Genomic DNA, 13883 nt, shown 5'->3' with positions numbered 1-13883 from the left:
TATTTTATTTGTTTGTTTGAGAGAGGGTCTTGCTCTGTCACCCAGGCTATATAGAGTGCAGTGGTGCAACCATACCTCACTGCAGTCTCAAACTCCTGGGCTCAAGTGATCCTCCTGCCTCAGCTTCTCAGGTAGCTAGGACTACAGGCATGGCCAACTTTTTTTTTTTTTTTTTTTTTTTGTAGAGATGGGAATCTTGCTATGCTGCCCAGGCTGGTCTCCAACTCTTGCCTCAGCCTCCCACACTGCTGGGATTACAGGTGTAAGCCACCATACCTGGCCACTGATCCCTTTTAATCTAAACTTGGTTTCTCTCTTACCTTCCCCAAAATGTCAGGAAAAATTACTTTTACCCAACCCCATCTCAGTAAGCAATATTCAATATTCTTCCCACATCAAAGCCGGCCTTAAGGGACAAGTTCACTGACTCTCAGGATTGAGCCTTCAACCTCTTGTTACCACCTTCAACAAGGCATTGCTTCTTAGCTTCTTTGGGAAAGGTCAAACGGGAAGGAAGCTAGCAGCTTGGAGGTAAACTCTGCTTCAATTTCACCGCAGCTCTTTTTTTTTTTTTTTTTTTTTTTTGAGACGGAGTTTCACTCTTGTTACCCAGGCTGGAGTGCAATGGCGCGATCTCGGCTCACCGCAACCTCCACCTCCTGGGTTCAGGCAAATCTCCTGCCTCAGCCTCCTGAGTAGCTGGGATTATGCGCCACCATGCCTAGCTAATTTTTTTTGTATTTTTAGTAGAGACGGGGTTTCACCATGTTGACCAGGATGGTCTCAATCTCTTGACCTCGTGATCCACCGGCCTTGGCCTCCCAAAGTGCTGGGATTACAGGCATGAGCCACCGTGCCCGGCTCACTACAGCTTTCTAGTAGAACACCAAATGTCTTAGAAACACGAGCAAAAAAAAAAACAGAGCTAATTCTATACTTGATTTATCAGGTATGTTAACAAAGCTCCACACCTACAGGTCTTCCCCTCTGGGACAAGTTTGAAGAAACAGATTCTCACCGCTGGCTTAAAGGACCCTAGTGATTTCTACAATGATAATATTTCCAGGTGGACTTGGCTTACTTCTTGATTGAAAGGCCCAAGTCCCCCTAAGGACAGACATGAAACCAAACATCTAGGGGCTGGTGTGCTGACTTTTATTGATCTTTTTTTAGACAGAAAAACACCAAGAGGAAAAGAAAAGGCAAGTGGGGAATGGGTAAAGGTGAGCCACTGTCATTATGGCAACTGAGTTCATCCATGCTGACTAAGGAATATCAGGACATTCTAGTTTTTGAGAATTCTTCCTTTCAGAGTAAATACTTCTTTGTTGTTTTTTTGTTTGTTTGTTTGTTTTGAGAGTCTTGCCAGGTTGCACAGGCTGGAGTGCAATGGCGTGATCTCGGCTCACTGCAACCTCAGCCTCCCAGGTTCAAACGATTCTCCTGGCTTAGCCTCCCAAGTAGCTGGGATTAAAGGCGCCTGCCACCACGCCCAGCTATTTTTTTGTATTTTTTTTTTTTTTTTTTTTTTTAGTAGAGATGGGGTTTCACAATGTTGGCCAGGATGGTCTCAAACTCCTGACCTTGTGATCTACCCACTTGGCCGAGTAAGTGCTTCTTATATCCTTCTGGAGAACAGAACTAAATACAGAAGCTGTAGTATCATTAGGTTTGCCTTGAAATCTCAATATCTGTTCATACCTCCTACTCTTTCTCCAAAGAGAATACGGAAAGCAAAGTCCATCTTCTGAATATGGCATTTTTCCTTTTCTTTTTCTTTCTTTTTTTTTTTTTTTTTTGACACAGAGTCTCTCTCTGTCTCCAGGCTGGAGTGCAGTGGAGCGATCTTGGCTCACTGCAACCTCTAACTCCCTGGTTCAAACGATTCTCCTGCCTCAGCCTTCCGAGTAGCTGGGATTTACAGGCATGCACCATCACGCCCGGCTAATTTTTGTATTTTTGGTAGAGACGGGGTTTCACCATATTGGCCAAGATGGTCTGGATCTCCTGACTTCGTGATCGACCAGCCTCGGCCTCCTAAAGTGTTGAGATTACAGGCATGAGCTGCCATGCCCAGCCTTTTCCTTTTCTTACAGGATCTTTTTGCTGGTCTTGTGCAAGAAAAGTTTTAGTAACAGTAAAAGCAACAGTAGAAGCACTGGACTAGAAGTCAGAGAATCCAATGTTCTCATTTACTGAATGACCTTGGACAAGCCCCTTGCCCTTTCTGGGCCTTAGGTTCCTCATATGTAAAGTTGGGGAGGGTGTGAAGGGAGATGGGAATGGGGGTGTCAGTACTGTAAATATTCTGTTGGGCTGGTTCATGCTGCCTCCATTCTACTCTTTCTCTAACTGTAGAGGTTAAAGAGCTTAAAAATGAAATTTCCAAGAATCCCTTGGTTTTGGATACATTTCAGCTTCTGCTAATGAGAAGCTGACTCATGAGATTAGATCGAAGTAAGCAGAGACCATATTTCATCTCCTTTACTTGTTTCTGCAGGAGCATTTTGGTTCCATCGGCCACTTAACTGGTTGCTGGTTCTGGCAGCAGCAGCAGCTACTGCTTCTTGATACCAGCTTACTGATCCTGGATCACAGCTTCAGGGGTATGATTTAAGAACAATCAATCCAATAGTAGCTCTGAGGCAGAAGTTCCCCTAGTAGGTCAGATCTAGGTAAAATCTGGGTCTAGGTTCTCGAGGCCAAGCCTAGAGCAAGCTCCCTCACTCCTTCTAGTGATTCTGTAAGCCCAAATTCCCTGTATTAAACCTATCTCTCTATTAAATATAGCTAGCCCTAGGGTTCAGTACAGACGTCCTCTGACTCAGTACTATCAAATGATCCCAAAAGAGTAGTGTAAAGGAAAAGAGAACAAATATTTATTCACAAAGAATATTTTTTGAAGGAAATGGGCAAGGTGGGGGAGCCTTAGGCCTTTAAATACATTTGTCCAGGACAACTTCCTTCACTTCTTCCCTTTTTACAACCTCACTGTTTCTCTCTCACCCTAAGCTCTGAGCAGGTGGGAGGAAGGTTTGAATTGCTCATACAGGATGGAGGGTTGAGTCAGCACATGCTTTCTTTTCCATCCCTATGTTCTCTGCAGCCTGTTATTCTGCTGAGGATGGCATTACCTGCCCAACTCAAAATAAGTATCATCTGGGCTTCAGGGAAGTTTGGGCCAGAGAGGTTACTAAGTGGGATACTAAGAGTTTTCCTCAGTAGTAGGAAATACGTTTATAAGTTCCAGGTATAAAAGAATCAGGACATACCAGTCCTGATGCCCCTGTGTACTAATGAGTGAGGACAAGTTTGGCCCAACTTAGCTTCCTACAGCAGGGCTGAGGACAAACTGAAAAACAATGTAAAATTCAAATGGTGTGCTTAATGGGGAGAAGGTACTTCCGGCCAGTCCTCTGTAGGACTGACTGACTCCGGGGCTATCATACTAGAGGTAAGGCTCAGTTGGTTTTCAAAGACTGAGGCTGTTCCAAAGAAACAAAAGGTTCCAGCAAGAGGAATCTGTGTGAGACACACAGGCAGGAAGCAGAGCTGAACCTCCAGCGACTAGAATAGAAACAGGAAATGGGCCCAGGAACAAGCATGCAGTAATCTGCTGCAAGCAGCACAGGCTCAAGCAGGCACCAGGCAGTATCAGGGCTGAAGCAGTGTGACTAAGATGAAGTGGATTGGCCAGTCCAGCCAGAGAACCAGCGTTCTAGAGAAGGGATGGCTACATGCACAGGGTACACACTGCTCTTAGCAGTCTGGGCAGATATGACAAAGCGGGTGGGGATTTCCTTTTCGAGACTTTGAGAGAGCACCTGGGCTATAATTCAAGGGGAGCAGGCACAGATACATGGTCAGCTATAAAGAAAACAGGTCACCAACCTCAGAAAGACCCTGATTCCCTGGTTACCAAAATTGCCAGTGACATTTCTGTTATACCTTTGAAAATAAACCATCAAAAACTTAAGTAAGGACTATGGGCCCTGTCTCCTTCTATCATGAAATGAACAAAGGGAACAGAAACTGTGTGAGATTAAAATCCTTCAAACATTCTAATTTTTTTTTTTTCAAGACGGAGCCTCACTCTCGTCGCCCAGGCTATAGTGCAGTGGCACAATCTTGGCTCACTGCAACCTCTGCCTCCCGGGTTCAAGCTATTCTCTTGCCTCAGCCTCCCCAGTAGCTGGGACTACAGGCGCCCACCACCATGCCACGCTAATTTTTGTATTTTCAGTAGAAACAGGTTTCACCATGTTGGCCAGGCTGGTCTCAAACTCCTGACCTCGGGTGATCCACCTGCCTTGGCCTCCCAAAGTGCTGGGATTACAGGTGTGAGCCACTGTGCCCAGCCAAACGTTCTAATTTTTAAAGCATTTATTGAGAGGATTCGTCACTCCTCTCAATAAACCTAAACAACAAAACATTAGCTCCCGAAGCTCAGCTAGGTAGTGAGAATCTAGGGGGTATTCCACAAAGGTTTATGAATATCTGCCTGTGCTGGGCACATGACAGATGTCAGATAAGGTTCAAGCAGAGGTACCAGCATAACGCTATGCCAATATGAAAATGGGAAGAAGTCCCAGAGAAGGTATTTCAGCTAGGTTTTGAAGCCAAAGTGGAAGTTTGCTGGGCATGACAGAAAGAGAAACAGATGTACATCTTAAGAGGACCAGGAATTGTGAGGAGCTGAAGGTACAAATGAGTGGCTAGAGATGAGGTTGCAGAGGTATGCTGGGAACTGTGGATGGCTCTACTACAGGTTCTGAACTGAGTAAGGCATAGGGAGCCAGGATCCCCAAAACATGCTCGAAACTGGTGGTGGTGTCCCATACTCAGAGATTACTTAAATCTTACTGGATACAGTCAATAAAATTTATGATGTTCCCAAGTCCCCAGCTTGATACTTCATTTGAGAATTTTACTCTCAGCTCTCAGGATTTCTGTGCTTCTAAACCATTAGACATACAAATCACTCAGAGATCTTGTTAACAGAGTTAGATCCAATAGATCTGGGATGAGGCCTGAAAATCAACATTTCTAGCAAGCTCCCAGGTGATGTTGGTGCTGCTAGACAATGGACCACACAGAGTTGCAAAGATCTAACTGATAAAAGTTAGCACTGACCAGGACAGTATATTCTAAGAAAAAGACACAGAACAGGGCCTGCTCTCATCCAACACAGGAACCAAATAACCAAACTCTAGTCAACAGTTCACTGTTTGAGGTGATTCCCTAGTTGGCCAGTTCCTCCAAGCAGGTCCTATAGGTTTGGCAATCTCTCCTACCGCTAGCCCTTTCCACACAACTCATCTGTGCCTCCATCACAGGGATGTCTGGGAAAATAGAAGTAAAATGGAAATCCACTGACATTCCTTCTTTTAGGACAAGTTTAGTAAATGTTAAATGGCAAAGAGTTTAGTCTTTTGCCTAAAAATGAAGAGAGGATCAGACTGCCCATGTCTTCGCACTATTGGGTGGGATGCTGGAAGAAATATTTCACTTGAAATATCAGAGCTAGATTCAAATCTTGATTCTGACCCTTGGTTTTTCATATGTAAAGCAGGAGTTGGGTGTTCTGTACATTTCAAGTCCTATCTTTTCAGAACTGATGTTGACTGTAGCTCCTTGCCTACCCTTAATCCTGCCCTCTAAAATTTGGATTCTACAGGGACAGCACAGCTCCCTCCCATTTCCTCTTTCTAGACCAATGTAATTCAAGATCTGAGTCTGAGAGCATTACAGAAGTAAAGATATGAATGGTAATAGCTACTAAGATTTTAAATGACTGTAATCCCAGCACTTTGGGAGGCCGAGGCGGGTGGATCACGAGGTCGAGAGATCGAGACCATCCTGGTCAACATTGTGAAACCCCGTCTCTACTAATACAAAAAAAAATTAGCTGGGCACGGTGGCGCGTGCCTGTAATCCCAGCTACTCAGGAGGCTGAGGCAGGAGAATTGCCTGAACCCAGGAGGCGGAGGTTGCGGTGAGCCGAGATCGCGCCATTGCACTCCAGCCTGGGTAACAAGAGCGAGACTCCGTCTCAAAAAAAAAAAAAAAAAAAAAAAAGATTTTAAATGAAATCTGAAGAACGGCTCAGAAACTCAAGAGATAATTTGATAGACATTATAAATCCTAATTCTGTTCTCCACCTCCCTCTGAGTATCAATAACATCCACTCCTACCTAACCAGAGGAAATGAGTATTATCCAGATCTTCAACAACAGCCTTTAAGATTACCTTTTTTTCAGCCAAGGGTATAGTGTCCCTTAGAAATTAATCCAGTGGACGCCTTTGATTCCTTTTTCTCACAACTCCAGAAAGATGTGTCTGTTTATTCCCTCCTAATATTCTGCCAGCATCTTCACCTTTCCCTCTTCTATCTGCCTTACACACATGCGGGTCTTTGAGATGAAGCGGAGGAATTGGGCTGATTCAGCCAGACTCTCCTTTTTCTTAGTGCCTTTCAAGAGTGCTCTTTCCCTTTCCATTGTTCATTTCCTTTTCTCAAGCCCTCAGAAACCAGGCCTTTTCCTTATCTAAAAAAGATCCCAATAAAATTCTTTATGACAAATCCAACTGCCTATTTTCCTTGAAATATAAATTTGACATCTTCTCTCCTCCTTTGGCTTCCAGAAATATTACACAATCCTGGTCCTTCTCTGATCTCTCCAACTCTCTGTTGGTTGCTTCTACCTGATGGCCTCTGGCATCGTCCAGAGCTCCATCTGGCTTTTTATCTCTGAACTCCACAGTTCAGGAGGCCTGCTTCATTCCATGGTTTAACTATTAACTACCACACAGACATCTTTCAAACTCCTATCCAGACTCAGCTCTTACCCAAGTTTCAGTCTCCTATCTCCAACTAGAAACTGGACGTTTGTTTTCAGACATCTTTCTATATAATATCCCACAAAATAAACACGGAGTTTAGCTTCTCCTCAAAAATGAGATTACCGCTGCCCAGTAGTCAATCAAAACCTTTAAATATTCCACCCAATAGAACCCACTTATATTCTCAGTCCTATATTCTTTCCTCCATGTTTCACATGTGAGACTAGGTGGCAATGCAAATAAGACAGAAGGAGCAGAACTCCATACCTGTTGCCAGAATTAGTCTACAGTTTAACTTATTCCATTGCTTTAAGACGCTCCCCTTTACAAAGCATACTATACAATAATGGCTCATTTTTATAAAACATTAATTTTATCACATTATTGCCCCAGTTACCTATCTGCCAGCCCGTAAGATCAGATCTAAATGGCTTAAGCTCAGCAGGGTCCCTGTGATCTAGCTTTCCTTCCTGTTACTTCCCACCCCAGGAAGCAGACCAGTCCCCAAGTATATCTATACTGCACCTCATCCCCACCCCTGCATGGCCTCTGCTCAAGCTGGACTTTCCCTTTGTAACCACTTAAATACATCCGCATCTACCTCATACTGAATGAACTTCTAACATGACTTCTTCCTTCAACTATTCAGACATAAATGATCAGTGACTTCATCAAACTCTGACAGCACTCATTATAACATACAGGCACGCGGTCTTCTGTTTTATATCTGTTTTACTAATGAAACGGAGAAGCCTTCAGGATAGCAACTGTATCATATTCAGCATCATTCAGTTCAAATGACCTCAGGAGTCACACAAGTTCAAACCTTGTCAAATGTCTATTTGTCTTCTACGTAACACCCATAGCAAAAAGTATGCCAGGTTTTACTCCAGGGACAGGAAACTTACCTACATCTCTCCTCATCCTCCAGATCCCAAAGGAACTTACTTATATGTCACACTTGGACTTAAATCTAAAGACAACAGGTAGCCAGGTTTTAAAGCATTAATGTAACTTGGCCAGGTTTTTTTTTTTTTTTTTTTACAGATAATCACTCTGGTGATTATGTTGAAGACAGACTTGGAAGGAAAAGGGGAACAAAAGAAACAGAACAGTCAGAAGTTTGTGGCAAGACACAAGGTGAGAGATAACAAGGATCTGAAAACACAAATGGCTGTGGAAAAAGAGAGGGAAACCAGATTCAAAAGCAAAAGCCATTTCTGTGGTAGACTAAGATTTAGTGACCAACTAAGTGCGGCCCCACCACTAAAGGAAGAGATCCAGTGATGAGCACCACAGAGCAGAATAGCTCCCAGGGTGGTATTGGCAGAGCAAGGGCTCCCCTACCCAGGAATAAACTGCACTGAGGCCACAGCTACAGGAGTCTAGTTTCTTTCAAGTCTCTTTTCTTTCTACCATTCTCAACCCACAGTATGCCTTCCAAGTCATCAAGAGTCAAACTATAGTGTAAATCACCACTATTATTCTAGTTACCACTATGGCTCCCTAGTCTAGTAATTTTTTTCCTTCCCTTTTCAAAAGGCTACTACCTACCTCAGTGTCATTCCAATTGTGGTCTTCGGAACTGTACCACTTGAGAGTTTATTACAAATGTAAATTCTTAGGTCCCAGCCCACACCGACTTGATTCAATCAGAATTTCTGAGGTAGAGGCAGTAATTCAGGTGATTCTTAACACATGCTAAAGTTTGTGAAGCACTAGCCAAAACCTTTTCACATCATGACTTTCAATCCTGTATCCATTTTCCATTACTCCATCCTAGGTATACTTTCAAGACCAAAATGTAAATTTATAAATGTGTCTCAGTAAGAAAAGCTAGACAAGCCGGGCACGGTGGCTCATGTCTGTATCCCAGCACTTTGGGAGGCTGAAGTGAGTGGATCACTTGAGGTCAGGAGTTTGAAACCAGCCTGGCCAGCATGGTGAAACCCCATCTCTACTAAAAATACAAAACTTAGCCAGGAGTGGTGGCGGAAGCCAGGAGCTGTGGTGCAGTGGCAACCACAGTTCACTGTAGCCTCAAATTTCCGGGCTCAGGTGATTCTCCCACCTCAGCCTCCCAAGTAGCTGTGACTACAGGCATGCTCCACCACAACTGGCAGTTTTTTTGTTTTTGTAAAGACAAGGTTTCACTATGTTGCCCAGGCTGGTCACAAACTCCTAGGCTCAAGAGATCCTCCCGCCTTGGTCTACCAAAGTGTTGGGATTACAGGCATGAGTCACCACATCTGTCAACCTTCTTAATATAAGGTGAAGTGGTAGACAATTTACAAGATAGATGACAAACCCTAACCTCACTTCTTCTTAAGGCCATTGTCAGTAGGCACAAATAAATTAACTTAGCCTCTAAAATGGAGTTTGGGTCTCCCTATGACAGTCTGGGATACCTGCTTTGCCCTAGCAGTGGAAACAACAATCTGGTAATATAGTCAAGCTGTTCTTGTCAGATGCATACTTCCTGATTGCGCACTGTAACAAACGCTGCTCAGGTTCATCTGTTCAATGAGCTGGAGCCCACTATATGCCAGGCACTATGGCAATAAGCAACTAGATGCCAGGTGCTATGGCAACAAGACAGCAAGTCAGATCTCACTGAGCTTGCATTAAATACGTATTTTAAGTTATACTTTGAGATAAAGGCTGACAAGGAGTATGGGTGCTAAGAGTTTACTATAGGCTCTTAGTGCAGTGGCTCATGCCTGTAGTCCCAGCACTTTGGGAGGCCAAGGTGGGTGAATCACCTGAGGTCAGGAGTTTGAGACCAGCCTAACCAACACGGTGAAACCTCGTCTCTGCTAAAAATACAAAAATTAGCCAGGCGTGGTGGCGGGCACCTATAATCCCAGCTAATCAAGAGGCTGAGGCAGAAGAATCACTTGAACCCAGGAGGCGGAGGTTGCAGTGAGCCAAGATCATACCACTGCACTCCATCCTGAGCAACACAGCGAGACTCCGTCTCAAAAAAAAAAAAAAGAGTTTACTATAGCAAAGGAATCTGACACAGTCTGGAATAGTAGATCTCTACTTGCAAATCAGGATTCACCTGGGACAGCTGCTAAGCATACCAGTGCCCAACCCCACATCAAACAAATCAGAAATCTGTGAACCCTGGGCATTAATTTTTTTTTTTTTTTTGAGATAGAGTTTTGCTCTTGTTGCCCAGGCTGGAGTGCAAGGTGGGATCTCAGCTCACTGCAACCTCCGCCTCCTGGGTTCAAGCAATTCTCTTGCCTCAGCTTCCTGAGTAGCTTTGATTACAGGTACGCGCTACTACTCTTGGCTAATTTTTTTGTATTTTTAGTAGAGATGGGGTTTCTCCATGTTGGTCAGGCTGGTCTCAAACTCCCAACCTCAGATTATCTGCCCGCCTTGGCCTCCCAAAGTGGTGGGATTACAGGCATGAACCACCACACCTAGCCCTGAGCATTAATTTTTAAAGATAATATACTCCCCCAGGTAATTCTAACATGCAGCCACAGGAGAGAACCACTGGTCTTGGATATCACATGATAGGTACTAGGGGCACAGAGGTCAGTAATACAGTGCCTGCCTTCCAGGAGCTTGCCATTTAAGTAAGTAAAGTCAGTCCAGGTGAGGTGGTGCACACTGTAATCCCACCATTTTGGGAGGCCAAGGTGGGCAAATTGTTTGAGCTCAGGAGTTCAAGACCAGCCTGGGCAACATGGTGAAACCCTATCTCTACTAAAAATCTCAAAATTAGCTGGGCATGGTGGCTCATGCCTGTTGTCTCAGATACTCGGGAGGCTGAGGTGGGAGGATCACTTGAACCTGGGAAGATGGAGGCTGCAGTGAGCCAAGACTGAATCACCATACTCCAGCCTGGTTCACAGAGATCCTGTCTCAAAAAAGTAAGCAAAGGTTGAGGAGATCAGCAAACTGCTCTGTCAAATACAGGATAGTGCTTCTCTGGGTAACAAGAGGGATAAGGGATCCAAGAAGGCTATATAAAGTTTTGCCTGTGTTAGCAAAGCCTGACTTCTACAGATGGGTACTCAGGTACTTAATTGTTCTTTATACTTTTTGTAATCTTTATGTATTTTGCAGGGTTTGTTTGTTTTTTTGAGATGGAATTTCACTCTTGTTGCCCAGGCTGGAGTGCAATGGTGTGATCTTGGCTCACTGCAGCCTCCACCTCACAGGTTCAAGTGATTCTCCTGCCCCAGCCTCCTGAACAGCTGGGATTACCAGCATGTGCCACAAGGCCCCGCTAATTTTTTTTTTTTTTTTGAGACTGGAGTCTCACTCTGTCACCAGGCTGGAGTGCAATGGCGCGATCTCAGCTCACTGCAACCTCCACCTTCTGGGTTCAAGGCAATTCTCCTGCCTCAGCCTCTCAAGTAGCTGGGATTACAGGCATGTGCCACCATGCCTGGCTCATTTTGTATTTTTAGTAGAGAAGGGGTTTCTCCATGTTGGTCAGGATGGTCTTGAACTCCTGACCTCAGGCAATCCACCCGCCTCAGCCTCCCAAAGTGCTGGGATTACAGATGTGAGCCACTGTGCCCAGCCCTAATTTTATATTTTTAGTAGAGACGGGGGTTTCTCCACATTGGTGAGGCTAGTCTCAAACTCCCAACCTCAGGTGATCTGCCTGCCTCGGCCTTCCAAAGTGCTGGGATTACAGGCGTGAGTCACTGCACCTGGTCTTTTTTTTAAGGTTAAGATAAAAACTGCCTTTAGTCAATGAAGTCATAATAGAAGTCCTTAAGCTTCATCTTGAAGCTTGATTAGGCAGTTTTCTGAAGAAATAATCTTTAAGATATAGTCTGAAAGATGAATAGGAGGAGTTAAGGGGAAAAGTATGAGGTAAAGGGAAGGGTGTATGCAAAGATGTGAAAGCAAAAAAAAAAAAAAAAAGCATATGGTGTGCCTTAGAGAAAATGAAAATGAAAGAAAGCCAAGAGCAAGGCAAAGAAAAAGGACAAAGTAGAGGTTTTCAAAGTGCCATCCCTGGTCTAGCATCAACAGAAACACAGAGGAACTTGTTAGAAATGCACATTCTAGGGCCCTACTCCAGACTTACTGAATGAGAAAAACACAAGGGATGGGAGCTGGGAGGGAATAGCAATCTGTGTTTCTGGTGCCTAACATTAGAGATTCTGGACTTTAGGCCACGTGCAGTGACTCACGCCTATAATTCTAGCACTTTGGGAGGCCAAGGCAGGTATATCACCTGAGGTCATGAGTTCAAGACCAACCTGGCCAACATGGTAAAACACCATCTCTACTAAAAATACAAAAATTAACTTGGTGTGGTGGCAGGCATCTGTAATCCCAGTTACTCAGGAGGCTGAGGCAGGAGAATCACTTGAACCCAGGAGGCGGAGGTTGCAATGAGCCGAGACTGTGCCACTGCACTCCAGTCTGGGTGACAAGAGTGAAGAGATTCTGGATTTTATTCTAAGATTAATAAAAAATAATAGAGAGGTTTAAATATAGGGATAACATGATCAGGATAACAGCAACTAAATGGCTTGGCATCAATAGCTGAGCACAGACTCCTCAAAATTTAATTTTTGTAATATTCAAGGGTCACAATCATAATGCCTTTAGGGCCAGGGAGGTAACGTGAATAAGGAGGACAATGTGAAATATGAGGGGCTGCTCTCCAGCCAGCCTGGAATCTGCTCTGGTGCCAACAGGTAACTCATAAACATTTTTTTTAGTGAAGGGATGCACTGGCAAACCTAGGGATCCTTTAACGCAACTGGTTAAGAAAGGAGAGGGCTCTAGTAGGGAATCCAACTTCTGATTTCTTTAGATAAAGCTGTTTCCTAGCCTGGGTAGGGAAATCTGGCATCAAACCAAAATTTCAAAGAATAACCACTTTTTGATTCCTGTCCAAGTAGGAGAGGGATAAAAACCAATTCAAAAAACAAGACGCCAATAACCCAGCCAGCTTACCTCCCACATGGAGCTTCTACCACTGAGCAAATGACCCATTTGGATGAATCTTTAGAAGAAGCCCGAACCTGGGAATGTTCCTTGCAATAGGCTTCCCAGGAACAACCCTCCTCTGGGCCTAAAAGGCTGCCAACACCTTCACCTTCACTTCAGTGGGTCAGATCAGAAGTTCTTAAGATTCCCAACCCTTATAAAACATGCAGCATCTCTGGATACAAGCCTTCTTGGGACCAAAAAAAAAAACAAAAAAAAAAAAACCAAATACAGATCTATCAAAAGGTCACCAGAAGCAAGCAATAACTTTTTGGAACGAAGCAACTTACAGCACTGACAGAAATCCACCGATTTGGGTTCTTGACACAATAGCACCTCACCCAGATTTAGCCACAGACCACAGATGATGAGGGAGTGGTTACACATTCTGACTGAATCAGGTTAAAAAGCACATTCCAATGAAGTTCAGGATGCAGAAAAGGATTGCAACAGACACTAATGAGAAGGGAACAAAGAGTGATCACTTTATTAAGGCACTTCCTTCCCCGCAATTCCTCAGTTGAGAAAGTCAACAGTCTCAGACGTCCTATCTGAAAGTGGCTCTTCATTTTGGCCTCAGAAGCCTAAACAGATACTAACGGACTCTGCAGACCTTGCCCTACTGAGGTGTCTCAGAGACATTCAGGGGAATCCATTGGGAGGCTTCATGATGAAAGAGTTCCTGCCTTCTGCCTACTTCTTAAGAGATCCTGAAACCATTTCTCCCAGGTCAGAATAAATGAAGACACAGGCTTTAAATCCAGGTAGAGTCGAAATTGTAAAAGATTCTTATCTGGGTATGTGGCTGAATTTCCATTTCCTAACTGAAGCAGGATTTGTCATGGTGAGTTTGCTATCCACCATCTTACTAGATGACTAGATTTCAGAGTATCCTATTTTATTTCTGTGCCCAGCAAATTAACTTTCAGAGGCTGAGTAACTTGCCCACAGAGCTAAGACTAACAGTAAAGGTTCCTAGAACCACCTAGTCGGTGTTAACTGCCTTTCACATGTGAAGCGCAGTCCCAATGCCCTCTGTGGCGATGAATACAAAGACTGAC

At 44.1% G+C, this 13883-nt stretch overlaps 1 protein-coding gene across 5 annotated transcripts in view; it reads right to left on the bottom strand.

Moving 5' to 3' along the window:
- Positions 1-13883, bottom strand: part of ARID1A (AT-rich interaction domain 1A) — an 84087-nt gene that overhangs the window by 32245 nt on the left and 37959 nt on the right. The gene's annotated exons all lie outside the window — the stretch shown is intronic.

This window comes from Aotus nancymaae, unplaced genomic scaffold (assembly GCF_030222135.1).
Source record: "Aotus nancymaae isolate 86718 unplaced genomic scaffold, 86718_ANA_hifiasm-v0.15.2.pri h1tg000053l, whole genome shotgun sequence".
Taxonomy (NCBI): domain Eukaryota; kingdom Metazoa; phylum Chordata; class Mammalia; order Primates; family Aotidae; genus Aotus; species Aotus nancymaae.
Note: the sequence above shows the minus strand (reverse complement) of the source record. Positions and strands in the feature narration are given on the sequence as shown.